The sequence below is a fragment of the Ambystoma mexicanum genome, chromosome 5q (assembly GCF_040938575.1).
Source record: "Ambystoma mexicanum isolate Mex_15411 chromosome 5q, UKY_AmexF1_1, whole genome shotgun sequence".
In the NCBI taxonomy this organism is placed as follows: domain Eukaryota; kingdom Metazoa; phylum Chordata; class Amphibia; order Caudata; family Ambystomatidae; genus Ambystoma; species Ambystoma mexicanum.
The window spans coordinates 1,330,773,354-1,330,798,492 of NC_090933.1; the positions used below are offsets into that span (position 1 = coordinate 1,330,773,354).

General features: G+C 57.0%; 1 protein-coding gene across 1 annotated transcript in view; it reads left to right on the forward strand.

Annotated features, from left to right (window-relative positions):
- The first annotated feature begins 1,199 nt into the window (after positions 1-1,199).
- Positions 1,200-25,139, forward strand: part of LOC138498538 (zinc finger protein 615-like) — an 80,666-nt gene continuing 56,726 nt past the window's right edge. The window contains exon 1 of the mRNA XM_069622320.1: positions 1,200-1,356. The gene's annotated coding sequence lies outside the window, so the exon portion shown is untranslated. The remainder of the gene's footprint in view (positions 1,357-25,139) is intronic.

The following is a 25,139-nucleotide window of genomic DNA, read 5'->3' on the forward strand; positions in this document are numbered from 1 at the left end:
GTCACAGCTGCGAATGCGCGTGGTACAGTAACCAGAAACGTATCCTTCTTCAAGCGCATAGGACCTGTGGCATGGCAGCGGAAGAAGAAACTAATCCTAACCAAGGACAAACAGCGGAGGCGCTGCATGGAGGCAGTGAACTGCCAGAGGACCCCGGGGGACCAGAGAACCCCGAGGGAGGTTCACCCAGGTACCTGCGCAGGGAAGGACGTCGTCCGCCGCAAAGATTCCAGGATTTCATCATGGACTAAGCGGCATGAGTAACAAGCCCTGTTAAGTACAGTTTGATTTGTGCCATGTTGGCTCCACTGTTCAATGTGTTTGTTGTTTGGGGGGAAAAGGAGGGATGTTGTGTACGTAGTAAACGAGGTGCGCATGCGCGGCCCTGCAGGCCGGCGCATGCGCGCTGAAATAATAAAGGCGGTGCCCGGGCAGTTTGCGCCGGAGCACCGGAACAACCAGACGTCTCCGGCGTGCGTTCTTGCGTGCCCGCACGCGCGCGCTAGTGCTCAGAACCTGGGGGGCCCGCACGCCACACAGGGCTTACCCAGGTCACCACAGTGGCCTTCCGGAGAGTGAGAGGAAAGAGCAGAATTCCCTCTTCCTACTGGACGGCATTCACACGTGATCTAAGGGGAAAGTAATGAGCTCTGAGTCCCTTCATCCGGGCCTCCTGCAGGACACGGCTTCTCGCGCAGTGTGCCTTCAAAATACTGAGCCGACTCCTTGCAGAGATACAACTTTCAGGGACATGTGCACTGTAGCCCTAGATTACTATTCAGGCTCTGTAGAGAAATTCATCCTCTGCACATGTGCACTGTAGCCCTAGATTACTAGCCAGGCTCTAGAGGTAGCCATCCTTTGCACATGCGCAGAGTGTCTTCAGCAACTAGTAAGGCCGGATGTAAGGAAACAGCTTATCTGCACATGCGCGGTGCAACCCACATCCTACTGGCCAGGTTCATTTTCTGCATCCACTCGTGATTTTCCGAGAAGGTAATGCGCATTGTGTACCTTCAGCCAGGCTTCCTGCAGAAAAAAGCTTCTCTGCACATGCGCACTGTAACCCAACAGACTACTAAACATACTCACTGCAGAGACACGATCAGAACAATCTACTGCCAAGCTCACTTCTAAAACACTGCTTCTCTGCACACGCGCACTCTGCCTCTATAGATAATTACCAGGCTCACTACTAAAACACTGCTTCTCTGCACATGCGCAGTATGAACTCTTACCCGCCCTGTATTTGAGGGCCATCAGATTGGAGACGCAGGGCCACCTTGTTTGCCTCGAGACCTCTTCTTTGGCGCTGGAGTTTTTCCCGCCTTTGGACCTCGTAGTGACCTGAGAGAGGTGAGAGGTTTTTGAATCCCTGACTGTAGCTTGGGTCCTTTAGAACGGAGGACGTGGCAAATGATCCTTCAGAACGCTCGGCATTTGTCATGGCATTTCTTCTAGCAGTGGCCTCGCAGGCAGTACTGAGAACTGGTGCAGGAGCATTACAATCATTAGGTATGGCATTTGCCATGACTATTGTACTAGCAGTGGGCTCTGAGGCAGTACTATTGTGCTAGCAGTGGGATCGCAGGCAGTACTGAGAACTGGTGCAGGAGCCTTGCAATCATTAGGCACAGGAGCATTACACTCATTAGGTATGGCATTTGTCATGGCAATTGTACTAGCAGTGGCCTCGCAGGCAGTACTGAGAACCAGTGCAGGAGCCTTGCAATCATTAGGCGCAGGAGCTTTGCAATCATTAGGTATGGCATTTGTCATGGCTGTTGTACTAGCAGTGGTTTCGGAGGCAGTACTGAGAACTGTTGCAGCAGCCTTGCAATCATTAGGCACAGCAGCATTATAATCATTAGGTATGGCATTTGGCATGGCAATTTGTAGGAAGGAGCCACACATTGGAGGTAGGAAGCGTATCTTTATTGGTAACCAAGCTTGAGCCCAGCAGCACAGAGGATGGTCCTCCCATCCGCACCACAAGCCTCAACTGATCCCCTTAGAACATAGAACCCCCCACCAGAGGTAAACAACAAACAGGAGCTAGCGTGGAATTCTACAACAGCAGAATTCCACACCAGATAACATAAGATGCAACACTTCTCCCCCCCCCTTACTCAGCAATAAGAAATAGCACCCATCCACAAGCACACCCGCACACAGAGACACCCACCCACACTGACATACACACTCACACCACTCACAACAACCCTAAAGGAAAAGAAGAATAAAAGAAGAAAAGGTTCAGAGAAAAAATATAGAACTTAAGGAAAAACACTTGCACCAGAGGTGCTATTGCACTGCAGCTCCCAACACATAGGGCCTCATTACACGGAAGGCGGTAATGGTTAACGGTGACCGTTAACCATTACCGCCTTACTACAAGGTCCCTTAGCGGGTTGGTGCTTTAACGCCTGCTTTTTGCAGGCGTTAAAAACCAACCCGCTAAGGGACCTCGGAGCTAATTACGGCACCGCAAAATTGCGGTGCCGTAATTAGCGCCTTCCCCATTCGCATAGAGCTCTATGGGGCAGAAATGGGAATGGGGAAGGGCAATGGCGGAAGGGGGATTTACCGCCCCTCCAACCTTGGAATGGGGCGGTAAATCCCCTTTCCGCCAAGGTATTTTACCGGCATGAGCCATGGCGCTAATAGCGCCATGGCTCACTGCCTTCCGTGTAATGAGGCCCATAATCCTGGTACTTGGAGGGAATCTTCCTCACCCTAACAGAACGAGCATTCGAGGATCCGCAACCACAAAGGACAACCCCTTATCACATTCCGCCACTGCACAACCGGTGGTATCAAGAACCGGAACGGAAACCGGACTGGAAACAGAAACAGAACCAGAAACAGAACCAATCTCACTATCCTGGCCCTCCGAAGACACGCCTCTGCTCGCAGCTGCCAATCAACACATGAATCACTGGTTCCACCAGCAGAAGGACGTCCCAACGGACACCCAAACACCGCCCCAGCATCGGTTTCACTGCCCGCGGTCCGCACATACTCACCATCACCTCCACTGCCCACAGGCCCCACAGACTCACTATCACTGGGCTCCACGGACTCACCGCCGCCCTGGGACACCCTGACCTTATCCACCACTACAACACGCCTGAGACTCCACCTGGACCCGTCGTCGAGCTTCACATAACCACGACTGCACTTGACGACCACTCTTGGTCACATACATTTGCTGTGCCCCTTTGGCACGAACCTAGGATTCCTAATCTGTACCAAATCACCTGTCTTCACGGGTAAGGGCTTCCTCCAGGCAAGCTGCTCTTGCAAGAAACGTTCCTGTCTAACTCGCACATGATCTAAAACTCCCTGCATGTCAATTCGAGATTGGACACCACCACCAAGTGCGGGAACTCTCAACTTGGTGCCAGGCTTCCTTCCCTGCATCAATTCAAATGGGGAACAACCCGTGGCAAGAGAAGGAGTCAGCCTGTAAGCTTTGAGCGACTCAGACACCACGCTGCCCCACGGGAGACCATTGGCGAGAGCCAATTGAATGGCTCCCTTCACAAACCGGTTCATGCACTCCACAAGACCGTTGGCTTGAGGATTATACAACACAACCTTATGATGGCATATACCTAGATCACCCAAAAATCTCTGCATGTGTTCTGACACAAACTGAGACCCATTATCGGTCACTAAACCAGCCGGTACTCCTTCCCTATCAAACACTGCCGAAAGGAATTCCACTATCTTCTCGGCCATCACAGTAGACAAGGCAGTGGCCTCAACCCATCTAGAAGTATAATCCACCATGACCACAATGAATCTCAAACCTCCCCCCCCAAAGAATCAATGGGCCCCATTACATCAAGGGCCACCTTGGACCACACCTCGCGGGGCACCTCTACCGGGTAAACCGGCTGAGGAGAGGGAGCTTTGCTCTTGTCACTGGCCGAACAAGCTGCACAATCCTTCGCCACCTGCTCCACATCCATATCTATCCTGGGCCACCAATAGTCCTCCCTTAGCCTCCTCTTGGTCATAGACCTGCCTAAATGCCCCTCGTGGGCCAACTCCACCAGTTTTCTTTTAAGGGAATCAGGGGGAACCAATCTGAGACTCCTGGCCACACCTCAAGGACCCTCAGACAACTCTTGCCAAACATGACCACACCGTTTGGACAATTCTGCACTCTTGAGTGCCGCCCTGATTTCAACTGACACAGGGTCACGCGCACACTCCACACTCCATACTTGTTCAGACACCGCAGGTAGCACAGAGGCAACCATGGTACAACCATCCTCAGTAGTATCTTGACTCAACTGATCCCCTTAGAACATAGAACCCCCACCAGAGGTAAACAACAAACAGGAGCTAGCGTGGAATTCTACAACAGTAGAATTCCACACCAGATAACATAAGATGCAACACAATTGTACTAGCAGTGGGCTTGGAGGCAGTACTGAGAACTGGTGCAGGAGCCTTGCAATCATCAGGCACACAAGCATTCCAATCATTAGGTACAGCATTTGGCATGGCAATTGTGCTAGCAGTGGGCTCGCAGGCAGTACTGAGAACTGGTGCAGGAGCAGTGCAATCATTAGGCACAGGAGCATTACAATCATTAGGTATGCATTTGGCATGGCAGTTGTACTAGCAATGGGTTCGGAGGTAGTACTGAGAACTGGTGCAGGAGCTTTGCAAATAATTAGGTATCGCATTTGGCATGGCAATTGTACTAGCAGTGGGCTCGCAGGCAGTACTGAGAACTGGTGCAGGAGCATTGCAATCATTAGGTATGGCATTTGGCATGGCAATTGTACTAGCAGTGGGCTCATAGATAGTACTGAGAACTGGTGCAGGAGCAGTGCAATCATTAGGCACAGGAGCATTACAATCATTAGGTATGCATTTGGCATGGCAATTGTACCAGCAGTGGGCTCATAGACAGTACTGAGAACTGAGAGCATTACAATCATTAGGTACGGTATTTGGCATGTCAATTGTGCAAGCAGTGGGCTCGGAGGCAGTACTGAGAACTGGTGCAGGAGCATTGCAATCATTAGGTACGGCATTTGGCATGGCAATTGTACTAGCAGTGGGCTCAGAGGCAGCACTGAGAACTGGTGCAGGAGCCTTGCAATCATTAGGAACAGGAGCTTTGCAATAATTAGGTATGGCATTTGGCATGTCAATTGTGCTAGCAGTGGGGTCACAGGCAGTACTGCAAACTGGCGGAGGAGCTTTGCAATCATTAGGTATGGCATTTGGCATGGCAATTGTACTAGCAGTGGCTTCGGAGGCAGTACTGAGAACTGGTGCAGAAGCATTGCAGTCATTAGGTATGGCATTTGGCATGGCATTTGTACTAGCAGTGGGCTCCCAGGCAGTACTGAGAACTGGTGCAGGGGCATTACAATCATTAGGTAGGCATTTGGCATGGCAATTGTACTAGCAGTGGGCTCGCAGGAAGTACTGGCAACTGGCGGAATAGCATTACAATAATTAGGTATTTCATTTGGCAATGCAATTGTACTAGTGTAAGTGAGAGGCCCCCAAAAATATAGTTAATTCTCCCAATGGAGTCAGTAAAAACTCATCCCAAGTGGCAATGAGACCAAGACCAAGTGCTGGTGGTATCAAAGGCTTTATCTAAAATAGGGCAAGCAGAATCTGCTCTGCTTACGCTGAGAGCGCTCTGCAGAAAACATGTTACAATTCAATTTTATTCAACAAAATCGTCATCAAGCTGAGGGAAGGCCTACGAGGCACATGAACAGTTGGGATTGGTTGCTAAGAGCAGGCACCTATAGATGCCATAGGGTTGGCGGCATTTGGTTGGCTTGAGGGCACGTGGTGAGATGATGACGTATCCTAGGTCAATCGGTCAGCTGGGCTCATCGGATTGGCATGTGGAGTGGCGAGTTGTTGCGGTGTTGCATATTAAATAACCATTTAACATTTGCCCTGGTGGCCACACATTCCCATTCATTCACTACCATAATCAGCTTGTCCTGCGAGCTCAAAGACCTGTGATTTAAACACTTATACAAGTGTGGTTCAAATGCAGGTTAATTTACTATTGGGCCTAGGTTAAGATTCTTCCATTGAATACAGTGCTTAACCTGTTCAGACAATTTCAGAATATACTGACTACGGGGCAGAGCTCTTGGGGTCATGGTATGGTCTGGGATGTCCATCTGATAAACAACAAAGAGGGCTCTAAATCTATGACTGAAACAAATGGGTCACAAGAGGCACATATCATTCCGTCAGGGCCGATTACGAGGTTCCCTTTGCGGGACCCGGATCAGACGTCTGGTAAAACCAGACGTCTTTTTCCGGGTCCCGCGAGGGGAAGAGAGAGGTAACAATGGGACACTTGTAATGTGCCCGTTGTTACCTCCCTCCCCATTCCCATTGAGCCCTAGGAGGGCTCAAATGGGAATGGGAATGGTTCCTGCAAGGAGGAATTACCGGATCCTCCTATGTCGGAATGGCCCGGTTATTCCTCATTGCAGGAACCCGGTAATGGAGCCCGGTTTGGAGGCAGCCATGGAGCTATTATCCATGGCTATCTCCAAACTCGTAATAAGGCCCTTTGTTTTCTATCTGGCTAAATATTCTCATCGTAACAAAGAACTCCTCAAGAAATTAGAAACGTGTGTTTGAATCAGCGTTCATCTTTCATTAAACGCAGTTCATGGCTCCGAGTCTGTGCATGCAGCCTCAGCAGATGTAACTTGGCGAGAGTGATTAGCTGCTGTATTACGTTTACACGATATCATACATGTATTTACATTGGAACTTATGAAAATGAGGTAGCTTAGTGCTGGCGTGTACAGTATTATACTGGTTATGCATTGTTCTGTTGCAATCTATTTCTATGAGCATTTTTGTACCATATGTTAATATACATCACACTTTCATTATTAAGCTTAACATAAGAGCTTCTGGTCACACATATATGCTATATTGTTCACTCGTATACACATTGCCCCATTATTGAGTTTACATGATTTCGCATGCAAATAAGCACGTTGGCTCTGTCCTCATTAAGGCGTGAACGATCAAACGGACTCAAGGGTCACTTATTGCTGTTGACTCTGTCTTAAGGGGTATGGGGATTACATTTTTTATGGCCAGGATCTGTTGGGTGTGGGGGCAGGTTTATAGAGACGGATGGCTTTTGCCCTGGACCCTGCTCAGGGCTGTATCTGGATCAGTGAAGTGAGACAGAAGATACAGTGTGAATTTTGTTGCATTATCACAGCTAGTCTCTCATGGGAAACGTACAACTGCAGAGATGGCAAGGGGAGCAACTTGCTCACTGTGCGCGCCTGGCTGGGAGAGCTGTTGTCTGCCACCATCACACACACCCTCACTCTAGCACTTTACACTGGCCCTCACTCTCAGAACTGGACCCATCAACACCAGCACTCAGGACTGCAGTGGCCGCACCAGCACCACTGGCAACAAAACCCCCACCACCCAGGGCCCAGTGCAACTAACACCATCACCCAGGGCCTTACATGCTGCACCACCCCCAATCATGCCCTCCATGACGGTGCCACTGCCACAAACCATGCCCTCAGCAGTAGCACTGGCCTAACCAACATCACCTTAAGAGGAAGCACCACACTCACCAATCATTCTCTCAGCAGACATCACTCCCACCAACACTTCCACCCATGCGCTCTGTGCTAGCTCCAACGCTACCATCTTGTTCTACAGAGGCAGCACCAGCCCCCAACCAAAACCACCACTGGATGCATTGCTGGTAGTGAAGCCAACACCATCACCTATGGGTCTAAACAGCGTCACACGCCCCAGCTACACCACTACCCTGGACATCAGTGGCAGCGCCAGCCACAGGATCAACACCACCACTGCTCCCGCCCAAGACCTTGCTGTGCGTACAACCAACACCAACAACCCTGAGAAGTAGAGGCAGTGCAACCCCTCAATAATCACCACCAGGCAATTGAAAATGCGGCAATAAATGCAATTGCCGCAGAATTTGCATTTTTGTGCCGCAAAATTTGCATTTTTGTGCCGCGATATCCTGGAGGGTCTGTCGAGTGGTGGTCCGGTGGCAGGCTGCTTTGTATGGGCAAATGCCGTACAGTGAGTCTCGGTACTGTTGCCAAGGTTTGGAACCTGAACATTGCAGAGTAAAGTGCTGCATATAGGTTAAAAGAATGGTCCTATAGGTGACAAACCTAACAATAGTTCTTTGCGTCTGTCGCCCAACTAGCATTCTTGTCTACATTGGAGTGGGATTGATGTGCATGACAGTATGTGGGGGGGAGTGGGCGTGGCTCAGACCTGCATGCCATCAGTTTACACCTATCAGAAACGTCCAATGGAACACCATTTGCTGTATTGGCGCATTATAAATACCAAATAAATAAAATCGTACTGAAAAAGGCTTCTTTATAAGCGATCATGTTGTGTTCCTTTTAAATGGTAAACGTCTGCATTTCTCAGAAATATCTGAAGTGCTGTTAAGCCTACAGCCTACTTCTATGGCATGCAGATCATCACAAAAGAGAAGTATGCGATTGCACAAGGTCCCTCCAGAACCATTTTAGTAAATAGAGTATGTCACAGTTTTCACAGGGGCTGAGGGGGTGACGGAGCATGCACCAAAGATTTAAAATGTTTGTGCGCATTCACACTTTCTCTGGCCCCAATTTTGAGATGATCGAGTGATTACCAGGAACTATCCATTTACCAGCTGTTTTGCTTTGGGATCTGGTTGAAGATGTATGATTGCCAACTTCAAAATGTTATTTGGGGAGCCCCATTCCCTACATCTGGAAAAAATAGCCTGCATATGTTTTTTGGGTACACACAGTTTCAGATGGTGCAGTTTGTACCTTTTCAAGCACATACCTGATCACAAAATCAATACATTGGGCCTCATTAGGACCCTGGCGTTAAGGGTTTAATGGCGCTGTAAAAGGTGTCAGCGCCGTTAAACCCTTAACGCCTGATTACGAGGTCCCTTTGCGAGACCCGACCTTAACGGCTGGTTTTTCCAGCCGTTAAAATAGGGACCCGCAAAGGGACTTTGGTGCTAATAACGGTACCGCAATTTGCGGTACCGTAATTAGCTCCTTCCCCATTCCCATTGAGACCTATGGGGCAAAAATGGGAATGGGCAAGGGCCATGGCCGCATGGGGAATTACTGCCCCACCAACCTCGGAATGGGGTGGTAATTCCCCATTCCGCTATGGCGGACACCGGCATGGACCATGGTGCTAATAGCACCATGGTCCTCCGCCTGGGTCGTAATGAGGCCCATTGTAAAGAATGAGAAGGAACTAGCTCATGCGGTATGAGTGGTATGTAAATTATTATAGATTATATAAATTACATTTTAGATTGTAACAGATTATAATGTAGAATGTGTTTTCTAATGCATACTACAATGGGTGAAGTCCCTGGTTTTATCAATGAATTTGAATAATAATCACAAAATGTATCACTGCCCCACCACACCCACTAGCTGAAAGCAGGGTAACAATGGTCTGTGATTATTAATCACCTTTTGGAGCGATTTATATTTTGCCACCAAATATACATTTGAAGTGACACAGCCTCACCCTGTGCCTTATTTTGTGGTGTGTAGATTATCAAGGGAAGTTACCTGTCCTCTGCGTTTCCGAACAAAGAAAAGCAGCCTAGTTGTGAAGCTGAAACCCTAAATGACCACTTCAACAATGCTATAAGCTTTCTTTTAAATATTAACGGTGCCCCCAAAGACTTGGTTCGGGGGAGGGTCTACTTCAATAGAAAGGGATGAAGTTCCGGCCTACCTATACTCTCGCCCAGACATTTGTCCAGCATGGGCACAGGGCTTCTTTTCCCTGGTGATATGTAGTCAGTGTTCGCTATGCACTCAATGCGGCCAAAGTGTTCTCAGTAAATGGAGAAGGGAGTTTGGTCCTAAAAGACAAAGTGCCCACTTCTGTCACTTCTAGTAAAACACATTTATATACAAAAAAGACTTCTTGTTTGTGGTGTAAGTCTGTTAAGAAAAGTAAAACACTGTGTCAAAGTATTATTTAAAGTTACTTTAATATGTGTGCTATACCGCGATAACCGTGGTATACCGTTACTTGGCAAGAAGGTTATCATATCGTCCAAAAATCCATACCGTGACACCCCTAAGGATGAGTGGCATTGGGGTGGTTGCACGGGGGTTACCTGATCTGTTGAGTTGTAAAAGATGGGAGAGGGGTGGTGGATGAACAGTGTAGGTTCCTGCTTCTGTTTGTGCAGGAGACGGGGACGTGGGACGAGATCTACAGGGTAATTCATAGAATTTCGCAGAAAAGTGTCGCAAGCGGCTGGCGCAGAGTGTCCGCGTGCGATTGACTGCGCCAGGCACGTGCGCTAAAACCGATTTCCGCGCACAGCGTATTCATGGATTTCATGCTCCCAAACCAGCCGTGGCGCAGAGTATCGCAGCGACCCTGCAGCAGCGCCAGTAACGCCCCCAAGAACGCCCTCGCGCAAGGAAAAGCCAGCAAAATCGCTAAATCATCGCAAAGGGCTGCGCTAACCCTGGACCAGTTTACAGGGCAGCCAAACAAGGAATGCAAAGCGGGTAACGTGCATATCAGGGGTACACGTGAAGTCATACACGCGATTAGCCAGGGTAAGTGTATTACAGGGGTACACGTGAAGTCATACACGCGATTAGCCAGGGTACGTGTATTACAGGGGTACGCGGGAAGTTTAACACGCGATTTGCCAGGGTACGTGTATTACAGGGGTACGCGGGAAGTTTAACACGCGATTGGCCAGGGTACGTGTATTACAGGGGTACGCGGGAAGTTTAACACGCGATTGGCCAGGGTACGTGTATTACAGGGGTACGCGGGAAGTTTAACACGCGATTAGCCAGGGTAAGTGTATTACAGGGGTACACGTGAAGTTATACACGCGATTAGCCAGGGTACGTGTATTACAGGGGTACGCGGGAAGTTTAACACGCGATTGGCCAGGGTACGTGTATTACAGGGGTACGCGGGAAGTTTAACACGCGATTGGCCAGGGTACGTGTATTACAGGGGTACGCGGGAAGTTTAACACGCGATTGGCCAGGGTACGTGTATCAAAGGGGTACGCGGGAAGTTTAACACGCGATTAGCCAGTGTAAGTGTATTACAGGGGTACACGTGAAGTCATACACGCGATTAGCCAGGGTACGTGTATTACAGGGGTACGCGGGAAGTTTAACACGTGATTGGCCAGGGTACGTGTATTACAGGGGTACGCGGGAAGTTTAACACGCGATTAGCCAGGGTAAGTGTATTACAGGGGTACGCGGGAAGTTTAACACGCGATTAGCCAGGGTACGTGTATTACGGGGGTACGCGGGAAGTTTAACACGCGATTGGCCAGGGTACGTGTATTACAGGGGTACGCGGGAAGTTTAACACGCGATTGGCCAGGGTACGTGTATTACAGGGGTACGCGTGAAGTTATACACGCGATTAGCCAGGGTACGTATATTACAGGGGTACGCGGGAAGTTTAACACGCGATTGGCCAGGGTACGTGTATTACAGGGGTACGCGGGAAGTTCAACACGCGATTGGCCAGGGTACGTGTATTACAGGGGTATGCGGGAAGTTTCACATGCGATTTGGCCAGGTACGTGTATTACAGGGGTGCGTGGGAATTATCACACGCGATTTGGCTTGGTACGTGTATTACAGGGGTGTGCGGGAATTATCACACGCAATTAGGCTGGGTGGGTCCTCACAGGTGTTCCCTGTACACCCTCCACAGCCCCTGCAGGCAGCCCACAAAACAGGGGACTACCCTGCACACCTGCTCATGTCCCCCTGCACCCCCACCCCCCAGCAGTGCAGGGGCACCCTCCACCAGGCCCCCACTCATGTCTCCCACCACCCCCACCCCCCAGCCACCAGGGGCACCCTCCACCAGGCCCCCACTCATGTCCCCTATCACCCCCACCCCCCCCGCCACCAGGGGCACCCTCCACCAGGCCCCCACATATGTCTCCCACCACCCACACCCCCCAGCAGTGCAGGGGCACCCTCCACCAGGCCCCCACTCATGTCTCCCACCACCCCCAGCCACCAGGGGCACCCTCCACCAGGCCCCCACTCATGTCTCCCACCACCCCCACCCCCCAGCCACCAGGGGCACCCTCCACCAGGCCCCCACTCATGTCTCCCACCACCCCCACCCCCCAGCAGTGCTGGGGCACCCTCCACCAGGCCCCCACTCATGTCTCCCACCCCCCAGCCACCAGGGGCACCCTCCACCAGGCCCCCACTCATGTCTCCCACCACCCCCACCCCCCAGCAGTGCAGGGGCACCCTCCACCAGGCCCCCACTCATGTCTCCCACCACCCCCATCCCCCAGCAGTGCAGGGGCACCCTCCACCAGGCCCCCACTCATGTCTCCCACCACCCCCACCCCCCAGCCACCAGGGTCACCCTCCACCAGGCCCCCACTCATGTCTCCCACCACCCCCACCCCCCAGCAGTGCAGGGGCACCCTCCACCAGGCCCCCACTCATGTCTCCCACCACCCCCACCCCCCAGCAGTGCAGGGGCACCCTCCACCAGGCCCCCACTCATGTCTCCCACCACCCCCACCCCCCAGCAGTGCAGGGGCACCCTCCACCAGGCCCCCACTCATGTCTCCCACCACCCCCACCCCCCAGCCACCAGGGGCACCCTCCACCAGGCCCCCACTCATGTCTCCCACCACCCCCACCCCCCAGCAGTGCTGGGGCACCCTCCACCAGGCCCCCACTCATGTCTCCCACCACCCCCACCCCCCAGCAGTGCAGGGGCACCCTCCACCAGGCCCCCACTCATGTCTCCCACCACCCCCACCCCCCAGCCACCAGGGGCACCCTCCACCAGGCCCCCACTCATGTCTCCCACCACCCCCACCCCCCAGCAGTGCTGGGGCACCCTCCACCAGGCCCCCACTCATGTCTCCCACCACCCCCACCCCCCAGCCACCAGGGGCACCCTCCACCAGGCCCCCACTCATGTCTCCCACCACCCCCACCCCCCAGCAGTGCAGGGTCACCCTCCACCAGGCCCCCACTCATGTCTCCCACCACCCCCACCCCCCAGCAGTGCAGGGGCACCCTCCACCAGGCCCCCACTCATGTCTCCCACCACCCCCACCCCCCAGCAGTGCAGGGGCAGCCTCCACCAGGCCCCCACTCATGTCCCCTATCACCCCCACCCCCCCCGCCACCAGGGGCACCCTCCACCAGGCCCCCACTCATGTCTCCCACCACCCCCACCCCCCAGCAGTGCAGGGGCACCCTCCACCAGGCCCCCACTCATGTCTCCCACCACCCCCACCCCCCAGCCACCAGGGTCACCCTCCACCAGGCCCCCACTCATGTCTCCCACCACCCCCACCCCCCAGCAGTGCAGGGGCACCCTCCACCAGGCCCCCACTCATGTCTCCCACCACCCCCACCCCCCAGCAGTGCAGGGGCAGCCTCCACCAGGCCCCCACTCATGTCCCCTATCACCCCCACCCCCCAGCCACCAGGGGCACCCTCCACCAGGCCCCCACTCATGTCTCCCACCACCCCCACCCCCCAGCCACCAGGGTCACCCTCCACCAGGCCCCCACTCATGTCTCCCACCACCCCCACCCCCCAGCAGTGCAGGGGCACCCTCCACCAGGCCCCCACTCATGTCTCCCACCACCCCCACCCCCCAGCCACCAGGGGCACCCTCCACCAGGCCCCCACTCATGTCTCCCACCACCCCCACCCCCCAGCAGTGCTGGGGCACCCTCCACCAGGCCCCCACTCATGTCTCCCACCACCCCCACCCCCCAGCAGTGCAGGGGCACCCTCCACCAGGCCCCCACTCATGTCTCCCACCACCCCCACGCCCCAGCAGTGCTGGGGCACCCTCCACCAGGCCCCCACTCATGTCTCCCACCACCCCCACCCCCCAGCCACCAGGGGCACCCTCCACCAGGCCCCCACTCATGTCTCCCACCACCCCCACCCCCCAGCAGTGCAGGGTCACCCTCCACCAGGCCCCCACTCATGTCTCCCACCACCCCCACCCCCCAGCAGTGCAGGGTCACCCTCCACCAGGCCCCCACTCATGTCTCCCACCACCCCCACCCCCCAGCAGTGCAGGGGCACCCTCCACCAGGCCCCCACTCATGTCTCCCACCACCCCCACCCCCCAGCAGTGCAGGGGCACCCTCCACCAGGCCCCCACTCATGTCTCCCACCACCCCCACCCCCCAGCAGTGCAGGGGCAGCCTCCACCAGGCCCCCACTCATGTCCCCTATCACCCCCACCCCCCCGCCACCAGGGGCACCCTCCACCAGGCCCCCACTCATGTCTCCCACCACCCCCACCCCCCAGCAGTGCAGGGGCACCCTCCACCAGGCCCCCACTCATGTCTCCCACCACCCCCACCCCCCAGCCACCAGGGTCACCCTCCACCAGGCCCCCACTCATGTCTCCCACCACCCCCACCCCCCAGCAGTGCAGGGGCACCCTCCACCAGGCCCCCACTCATGTCTCCCACCACCCCCACCCCCCAGCAGTGCAGGGGCACCCTCCACCAGGCCCCCACTCATGTCTCCCACCACCCCCACCCCCCAGCAGTGCAGGGGCACCCTCCACCAGGCCCCCACTCATGTCTCCCACCACCCCCACCCCCCAGCCACCAGGGGCACCCTCCACCAGGCCCCCACTCATGTCTCCCACCACCCCCACCCCCCAGCAGTGCTGGGGCACCCTCCACCAGGCCCCCACTCATGTCTCCCACCACCCCCACCCCCCAGCAGTGCAGGGGCACCCTCCACCAGGCCCCCACTCATGTCTCCCACCACCCCCACCCCCCAGCCACCAGGGGCACCCTCCACCAGGCCCCCACTCATGTCTCCCACCACCCCCACCCCCCAGCAGTGCTGGGGCACCCTCCACCAGGCCCCCACTCATGTCTCCCACCACCCCCACCCCCCAGCCACCAGGGGCACCCTCCACCAGGCCCCCACTCATGTCTCCCACCACCCCCACCCCCCAGCAGTGCAGGGTCACCCTCCACCAGGCCCCCACTCATGTCTCCCACCACCCCCACCCCCCAGCAGTGCAGGGGCCCCCTCCACCAGGCCCCCACTCATGTCTCCCACCACCCCCACCCCCCAGCAGTGCAGGGGCAGCCTCCACCAGGCCCCCACTCATGTCCCCTATCACCCCCACCCCCCCGCCACCAGGGGCACCCTCCACCAGGCCCCCACTCATGTCTCCCACCACCCCCACCCCCCAGCAGTGCAGGGGCACCCTCCACCAGGCCCCCACTCATGTCTCCCACCACCCCCACCCCCCAGCCACCAGGGTCACCCTCCACCAGGCCCCCACTCATGTCTCCCACCACCCCCACCCCCCAGCAGTGCAGGGGCACCCTCCACCAGGCCCCCACTCATGTCTCCCACCACCCCCACCCCCCAGCCACCAGGGTCACCCTCCACCAGGCCCCCACTCATGTCTCCCACCACCCCCACCCCCCAGCAGTGCAGGGGCACCCTCCACCAGGCCCCCACTCATGTCTCCCACCACCCCCACCCCCCAGCAGTGCAGGGGCAGCCTCCACCAGGCCCCCACTCATGTCCCCTATCACCCCCACCCCCCAGCCACCAGGGGCACCCTCCACCAGGCCCCCACTCATGTCTCCCACCACCCCCACCCCCCAGCCACCAGGGTCACCCTCCACCAGGCCCCCACTCATGTCTCCCACCACCCCCACCCCCCAGCAGTGCAGGGGCACCCTCCACCAGGCCCCCACTCATGTCTCCCACCACCCCCACCCCCCAGCCACCAGGGGCACCCTCCACCAGGCCCCCACTCATGTCTCCCACCACCCCCACCCCCCAGCAGTGCTGGGGCACCCTCCACCAGGCCCCCACTCATGTCTCCCACCACCCCCACCCCCCAGCAGTGCAGGGGCACCCTCCACCAGGCCCCCACTCATGTCTCCCACCACCCCCACGCCCCAGCAGTGCTGGGGCACCCTCCACCAGGCCCCCACTCATGTCTCCCACCACCCCCACCCCCCAGCCACCAGGGGCACCCTCCACCAGGCCCCCACTCATGTCTCCCACCACCCCCACCCCCCAGCAGTGCAGGGTCACCCTCCACCAGGCCCCCACTCATGTCTCCCACCACCCCCACCCCCCAGCAGTGCAGGGTCACCCTCCACCAGGCCCCCACTCATGTCTCCCACCACCCCCACCCCCCAGCAGTGCAGGGGCACCCTCCACCAGGCCCCCACTCATGTCTCCCACCACCCCCACCCCCCAGCAGTGCAGGGGCACCCTCCACCAGGCCCCCACTCATGTCTCCCACCACCCCCACCCCCCAGCAGTGCAGGGGCAGCCTCCACCAGGCCCCCACTCATGTCCCCTATCACCCCCACCCCCCGCCACCAGGGGCACCCTCCACCAGGCCCCCACTCATGTCTCCCACCACCCCCACCCCCCAGCAGTGCAGGGGCACCCTCCACCAGGCCCCCACTCATGTCTCCCACCACCCCCACCCCCCAGCCACCAGGGTCACCCTCCACCAGGCCCCCACTCATGTCTCCCACCACCCCCACCCCCCAGCAGTGCAGGGGCAGCCTCCACCAGGCCCCCACTCATGTCTCCCACCACCCCCACCCCCCAGCCACCAGGGTCACCCTCCACCAGGCCCCCACTCATGTCTCCCACCACCCCCACCCCCCTGCCACCATGTGCAGCCCCCACCAGGTCCTCACAATGTGCGTATTGGTCAGCCTCCACAGCCAAAAAGCCCTACCAAGTAACCCATTCACCCACATGGAAATGGAAATCACATGTTACACCCCCAATGTTCATGAAGCAAATGAACCCATGTCCGTCACACACATATATTCCAATTGAATGGGAAAACACACAACATGACATGCATGAAACCAATGAGATGAAACCACACAGTGAACAATGTAAAAAAAAATGTATTAGAAAAAAATACGAATGCTAAAGAAAGAAAACTAACTACAATGTAAATGTGAAAAAAGAAGCTGCATGTCCGCATAAAAACACAAAACTAGAAAATCTAATCCAAAAAATGTTGTCCAAAGTGAAATGTCAAAACTCTCCGTGCAACAAAGAACTATGTACAAAAATAACAAGGGTCCATCATCACAACAGAACTAAGGAAACCTCCTAAAAAACCTACCTAAATATCAACTATATACAAAAAGTGGAGCAGTGTCCGTCGACTCCAAATCATAAGAAAAAACAAAGGAAACCTAAAACTAAAGAACTATATACAAAGGCGGCGGGCAAGTCCAGCGGCTCACTCTGTGGTGTTCCGGGCCAGGGCATCATCGAACTCCTGTTCGATGTCCCGGAGGCGGTCCAGTTCCATGGCCCCGAGGGTCCGCAGGGACGACGCCGTGTCCTCCTCCAACCCCCTGCGGATTGCCTCGAGGCACTCGGCCCGCCTCAGGGCCCTCCGCATGGAGTTCTCCGCCCTGACCATTGTGAGCCGCGCCTCTTCCGCCCGCCGCCGCTCCGCACCTATGGCGTGGCCCAACCGCTGCCACACGGAAGACACTCTCTGTCCTGGGTCCTCCTGCCCTCCGGCCGATGCCTGCCCCTCCGATGTCGAAGGCCCCGAGCCTTCATGGCTCCCACCATCTTGCTGCTGCTGCTGCTCTGCCTCTGCCCGTGCACTGCCTCCTGCTGCCTGCACATCCTCCGCCGGCTGGGGTGCAGTTGTTGATGTGGCCACCCCTGCTGGACGTCCGACTCCCGACTGTGGCAGAGATGCCTCCTCCACCAGCCTGGCCGCACTGTCAGAGGCAGCTCCACAGGGCACCCAGGTGACTGATGGGTGGGAAGATGGCACAGAGGACGACTGGCGCGTAGGGGGTCCAGTTGAGGAGGGGGTCGGAACAAGCCCCATCAGACGGAGGAATCCGGTCTGGGTGACCTGTCCCAGCAGGCTGACGTGGTCAACGAGCCATTCGAGATGACGTGCAGTCTCTCCATGAAAAGACTGCAGGTCACCTCGCATGGCCCGTTGACGCAACGCCACACCAGCCAGGACAGGCTCAACCCGGACCTGGATAGCCACGTCCGCAGGCAGAGGAAGGCCAGTTGACGTCAGCTCATCCCCTGCCTGAAAACGGGTCTGGACGTAGGCATCCCTGCTGGTGCAAGATGATGCAGGGACAGGATCGGGGACAGGATTGCACACAGGCACCTCCGCGGCCGCCTGTGCTGCCTCCTGTCCCTGGTCCTGGACTGCACCACTAGCACCAGTGGGATCCCCACCTCCAGACCCCGTCTCTGGTGCTTGCACGGCCTCCTCCTCCACCAGACCCCCCACCAACCTGGATGACTCTGTGCCATCTTCCCCTGTTGGGCCCTGTGGGGTCCCAGCTGCCCCTTCTGCTGCCGAGGAGTCCAACTGCAACCTCCGCCTCTTGGACCTCCCCCCGGCAGCTGCGGCCTGGGACGCGGCACCGGACTCCTCACTCCCCGACGAGATGACAACACGGGAGGGGAGCCGGGCCTTGCGTCTCCGGCTGGCGGTCGGATCCCCGCCGCTGTGCTCCACAGCACCTTCTCCGCCCTCTTCATCAGTTGACGCTGCAGACAGGGAGAAACAAAACACAGGCATCAGGGCACTGTACAATGGACACATACAGGCATGACAGTTGCACATGAGTGGCATTGGCAAACCTCAGACATGTCATCACAATCCCCAACACACATGTCATTGCAACTGGCACACATGAGCCATACCACAGCCATATCGCAACTGCCACCACCATCCCCACACATACAACAGCATCAGCAGCCAAAGGGGAGCCATACATCACATGCAACACAGGAAGTGCACCACACATGTACACACACCACCACACTTGCATGCATGTCTACACCTCTGCCAAGTGTCGCACTGTTCAGACGGGCATCCATGTCACATCTGCCAATCAGGCTTCCACATACCGCTGTCACATGCATCCATGTAGCATCACTGTTGCACCTTTGACAAATACACACACATGCACATGTACACAGTGCTCATACATGCAGCCGAAAACAACATACATGCCTGACATCACGGACATGTCTACTTACATACACATTCATCCAAACATGTGTGCACGCACAACTGCATTTGCCATGCAAGCCCACACACACAAGCACCATCCATGTCTCACACATTACAGCCCTCGCATGTGTCAGCCCCACGGCCCTGTACACCCCCACCCATACTCCACCCCATACAAACAGATGTGCAACTGGCACAATGGGGAATGATCACCACACGCCCTGCTCACAACCAGGATGCATGTACACTCACCGCTCGACTCCAGACGGCTCTGCTTCTCTAGGACCTGGACGTGGAGCGCTGGGGATATGCGTTCCAGGACCCCCATCTGTTCTTCCGACAAGTGGCCCCGGCGCCCCTTGGCATCCGCTGCCTTCAAGAGGCGCCGGGCCTTGTTCAGGGTCCTGGACCTGAAGTCCTCCCAGCGCTTCCTGACATGTTGTAAGTCCCGGACTGCCACCCCCTCCGCGTTGATGGCAGTCACGATGTCTGTCCAGATCCGAGTCCGTCCTTCCTTGTCGGCGCGGGAACTTCCAAAGAGGGCATCATACTGCCCCAGGACTTGCTCCACCAGGACACCAACTTCGGTGGCACTGAAGCTGGTGCCCCTCTGCCTCTCTGGCCGGGGGTTGTCAGTGGTCACAGATGGTGTTAGCCCCGACATGACAACCCCAGAGGCAGGAGTGGGTGGGCAACTGGGTCCTGGGGCTGGGCTGTGGAGCGATGGAATTCCAGTCGGGAGTCTTCTGTTCCAGCAGGGGTGGTCACAGCAACAGCACCCCTGGCTGATGTGCAGGCAGCAAATGGCAGTGCACGTGGGCAGCAGGCAGTCAGGCAGCAGCAGATAGCAGGTGGGAGCGTGCTCGGGGCTCTGGGGGGCAGTAATTCGGCCTTCTGGGCAGGAGCGTGGTCTCCCGTGTGCTCACGCGTGGCCAGCTTGGTACGGAGTGAATTGGCACGTGAAAATCCTGCACGTCAGCGTGAAAACCGAGGAAAGGCCCTTAGCGCGTAAGCGCGTCAGCACGCATACGCGATTCCATTGGACCAAAGGCCCTCAGCGCGTAAGCGCGTCTGTGACGTGACCCGCACGGGTGTTTCCCACACAGCACGTGATGACAGAGCACACGTGGAAAGACTGCACGTCAGAGTCTCATTGCGTGTGATTGGTGGAAATGGCCGTACACCGGGATACAGGTGCGCTGACGTACTTGCGTGTGTAAGTGTCCGCGCACACCTCATATACACGTACATAGGCCAATCGCGTGTACACGCACTTTTGTCCAATTACACGCGATGAGACTCTGACGTGCAGTCTTTCCACGTGTGCTCTGTCATCACGTGCTGTGTGGGAAACACCCGTGCGGGTCACGTCACAGACGCGCTTACGCGCTGAGGGCCTTTGGTCCAATGGAATCGCGTATGCGTGCTGACGCGCTTACGCGCTAAGGGCCTTTCCTCGGTTTTCACGCTGACGTGCAGGATTTTCACGTGCCAATTCACTCCGTACCAAGCTGGCCACGCGTGAGCACACGGGAGACCACGCTCCTGCCCAGAAGGCCGAATTACTGCCCCCCAGAGCCCCGAGCACGCTCCCACCTGCTATCTGCTGCTGCCTGACTGCCTGCTGCCCACGTGCACTGCCATTTGCTGCCTGCACATCAGCCAGGGGTGCTGTTGCTGTGACCACCCCTGCTGGAACAGAAGACTCCCGACTGGAATTCCATCGCTCCACAGCCCAGCCCCAGGACCCAGTTGCCCACCCACTCCTGCCTCTGGGGTTGTCATGTCGGGGCTAACACCATCTGTGACCACTGACAACCCCCGGCCAGAGAGGCAGAGGGGCACCAGCTTCAGTGCCACCGAAGTTGGTGTCCTGGTGGAGCAAGTCCTGGGGCAGTATGATGCCCTCTTTGGAAGTTCCCGCGCCGACAAGGAAGGACGGACTCGGATCTGGACAGACATCGTGACTGCCATCAACGCGGAGGGGGTGGCAGTCCGGGACTTACAACATGTCAGGAAGCGCTGGGAGGACTTCAGGTCCAGGACCCTGAACAAGGCCCGGCGCCTCTTGAAGGCAGCGGATGCCAAGGGGCGCCGGGGCCACTTGTCGGAAGAACAGATGGGGGTCCTGGAACGCATATCCCCAGCGCTCCACGTCCAGGTCCTAGAGAAGCAGAGCCGTCTGGAGTCGAGCGGTGAGTGTACATGCATCCTGGTTGTGAGCAGGGCGTGTGGTGATCATTCCCCATTGTGCCAGTTGCACATCTGTTTGTATGGGGTGGAGTATGGGTGGGGGTGTACAGGGCCGTGGGGCTGACACATGCGAGGGCTGTAATGTGTGAGACATGGATGGTGCTTGTGTGTGTGGGCTTGCATGGCAAATGCAGTTGTGCGTGCACACATGTTTGGATGAATGTGTATGTAAGTAGACATGTCCGTGATGTCAGGCATGTATGTTGTTTTCGGCTGCATGTATGAGCACTGTGTACATGTGCATGTGTGTGTATTTGTCAAAGGTGCAACAGTGATGCTACATGGATGCATGTGACAGCGGTATGTGGAAGCCTGATTGGCAGATGTGACATGGATGCCCGTCTGAACAGTGCGACACTTGGCAGAGGTGTAGACATGCATGCAAGTGTGGTGGTGTGTGTACATGTGTGGTGCACTTCCTGTGTTGCATGTGATGTATGGCTCCCCTTTGGCTGCTGATGCTGTTGTATGTATGGGGATGGTGGTGGCAGTTGCGATATGGCTGTGGTATGGCTCATGTGTGCCAGTTGCAATGACATGTGTGTTGAGGATTGTGATGACATGTCTGAGGTTTGCCAATGCCACTCATGTGCAACTGTCATGCGTGTATGTGTCCATTGTACAGTGCCCTGATGCCTGTGTTTTGTTTCTCCCTGTCTGCAGCGTCAACTGATGAAGAGGGCGGAGAAGGTGCTGTGGAGCACAGCGGCGGGGATCCGACCGCCAGCCGGAGACGCAAGGCCCGGCTCCCCTCCCGTGTTGTCATCTCGTCGGGGAGTGAGGAGTCCGGTGCCGCGTCCCAGGCCGCAGCTGCCGGGGGGAGGTCCAAGAGGCGGAGGTTGCAGTTGGACTCCTCGGCAGCAGAAGGGGCAGCTGGGACCCCACAGGGCCCAACAGGGGAAGATGGCACAGAGTCATCCAGGTTGGTGGGGGGTTTGGTGGAGGAGGGGGCCGCGCAAGCACCAGAGACAGGGTCTGGAGGTGGGGATCCCACTGGTGCTAGTGGTGCAGTCCAGGACCAGGGACAGGAGGCAGCACAGGCGGCCGCGGAGGTGCCTGTGTGCAATCCTGTCCCCGATCCTGTCCCTGCATCATCTTGCACCAGCAGGGATGCCTACGTCCAGACCCGTTTTCAGGCAGGGGATGAGCTGACGTCAACTGGCCTTCCTCTGCCTGCGGACGTGGCCATCCAGGACCGGGTTGAGCCTGTCCTGGCTGGTGTGGCGTTGCGTCAACGGGCCATGCGAGGTGACCTGCAGTCTTTTCATGGAGAGACTGCACGTCATCTCGAATGGCTCGTTGACCACGTCAGCCTGCTGGGACAGGTCACCCAGGCCGGATTCCGCTGTCTGATGGGGCTTGCTCCGACCCCCTCCTCAACTGGACCCCCTACGCGCCAGTCGTCCTCTGTGCCATCTTCCCACCCATCAGTCACCTGGGTGCCCTGTGGAGCTGCCTCTGACAGTGCGGCCAGGCTGGTGGAGGAGGCATCCCTGCCACAGTCGGGAGTCGGACGTCCAGCAGGGGTGGCCACATCAACAGGTGCACCCCAGCCGGCGGAGGATGTGCAGGCAGCAGGAGGCAGTGCACGGGCAGAGGCAGAGCAGCAGCAGCAGCAAGATGGTGGGAGCCATGAAGGCTCGGGGCCTTCGACATCGGAGGGGCAGGCATCGGCCGGAGGGCAGGAGGACCCAGGACAGAGAGTGTCTTCCGTGTGGCAGCGGTTGGGCCACGCCATAGGTGCGGAGCGGCGGCGGGCGGAAGAGGCGCGGCTCACAATGGTCAGGGCGGAGAACTCCATGCGGAGGGCCCTGAGGCGGGCCGAGTGCCTCGAGGCAATCCGCAGGGGGTTGGAGGAGGACACGGCGTCGTCCCTGCGGACCCTCGGGGCCATGGAACTGGACCGCCTCCGGGACATCGAACAGGAGTTCGATGATGCCCTGGCCCGGAACACCACAGAGTGAGCCGCTGGACTTGCCCGCCGCCTTTGTATATAGTTCTTTAGTTTTAGGTTTCCTTTCGTTCTTATTATTATTTGGAGTCGACGGACACTGCTCCACTTTTTGTATATAGTTGATATTTAGGTAGGTTTTTTAGGAGGTTTCCTTAGTTCAGTTGTGATGATGGACCCTTGTTATTTTTGTACATAGTTCTTTGTTGCATGGAGAGTTTTTACATTTCACTTTGGACATAATTTTTTTGATTTGATTTTCTAGATTTGTGTTTTTATGCGGACATGCAGCTTATTTTTTCACATTTACATTGTAGTTAGTTTTCTTTCTTTGGCATTTGTATTTTTTTCAATACATTTTTTTTTACATTGTTCACTGTGTGGTTTCATCTCATTGGTTTCATGCATGTCATGTTGTGTGTTTTCCCATTCAATTTGAAAATATGTGTGTGACGGACATGGGTTCATTTGCTTCATGTACATTGGGGGTGTAACATGTGATTTCCATTTCCATGTGGGTGAATGGGTTACTTGGTAGGTCTTTTTGGCTGTGGAGGCTGACCATTACGCACATGATTGGGGATTGTGAGGACCTGGTGGGGGCTGCACATGGTGGCAGGGGGGTGGGGGTGCAGGGGGACATGAGTGGGGGCCTGGTGGAGGTTGAGCCTGCACTGCTGGGGGGTGGGGGTGGTGGGAGACATGAGTGGGGGCCTGGTGGAGGGTGACCCTGCACTGCTGGGGTGTGGGGGTGATGGGAGACATGAGTGGGGGCCTGGTGGAGGGTGACCCTGGTGGCTGGGGGGTGGGGGTGATAGGGGACATGAGTGGGGGCCTGGTGGAGGGTGACCCTGGTGGCTGGGGGGTGGGGGTGGTGGGAGACATGAGTTGGACATGGGTGGGGGCCTGCTGGCAGGTGCCCCACAGTGCTGGGGTGTGGGGGTGGTGGGAGACATGAGTTGGACATGGGTGGGGGCCTGCTGGCAGGTGCCCCACAGTGCTGGGGGGTGGGGGTGGTGGGAGACATGAGTGGGGCCCTGGTGGAGGGTGACCCTGCACTGCTGGGGGGTGGGGGTGGTGGGAGACATGAGTGGGGCCCTGGTGGAGGGTGACCCTGGTGGCTGGGGGGTGGGGGTGGTGGGAGACATGAGTTGGATATGGGTGGGGGCCTGCTGGCAGGTGCCCCACAGTGCTGGGGGGTGGGGGTGGTGGGAGACATGAGTTGGACATGGGTGGGGGCCTGCTGGCAGGTGCCCCACAGTGCTGGGGGGTGGGGGTGGTGGGAGACATGAGTTGGACATGGGTGGGGGCCTACTGGCAGGTGCCCCACAGTGCTGGGGGGTGGGGGTGGTGGGAGACATGAGTGGGGCCCTGGTGGAGGGTGACCCTGGTGGCTGGGGGGTGGGGGTGGTGGGAGACATGAGTTGGACATGGGTGGGGGCCTACTGGCAGGTGCCCCACAGTGCTGGGGGGTGGGGGTGGTGGGGGACATGAGTTGGACATGGGTGGGGGCCTGCTGGCAGGTGCCCCACAGTGCTGGGGGGTGGGGGTGGTGGGAGACATGAGTGGGGCCCTGGTGAAGGGTGACCCTGCACTGCTGGGGGGTGGGGGTGGTGGGAGACATGAGTGGGGCCCTGGTGGAGGGTGACCCTGGTGGCTGGGGGGTGGGGGTGGTGGGAGACATGAGTTGGACATGGGTGGGGGCCTGCTGGCAGGTGCCCCACAGTGCTGGGGTGTGGGGGTGGTGGGAGACATGAGTTGGACATGGGTGGGGGCCTGCTGGCAGGTGCCCCACAGTGCTGGGGGGTGG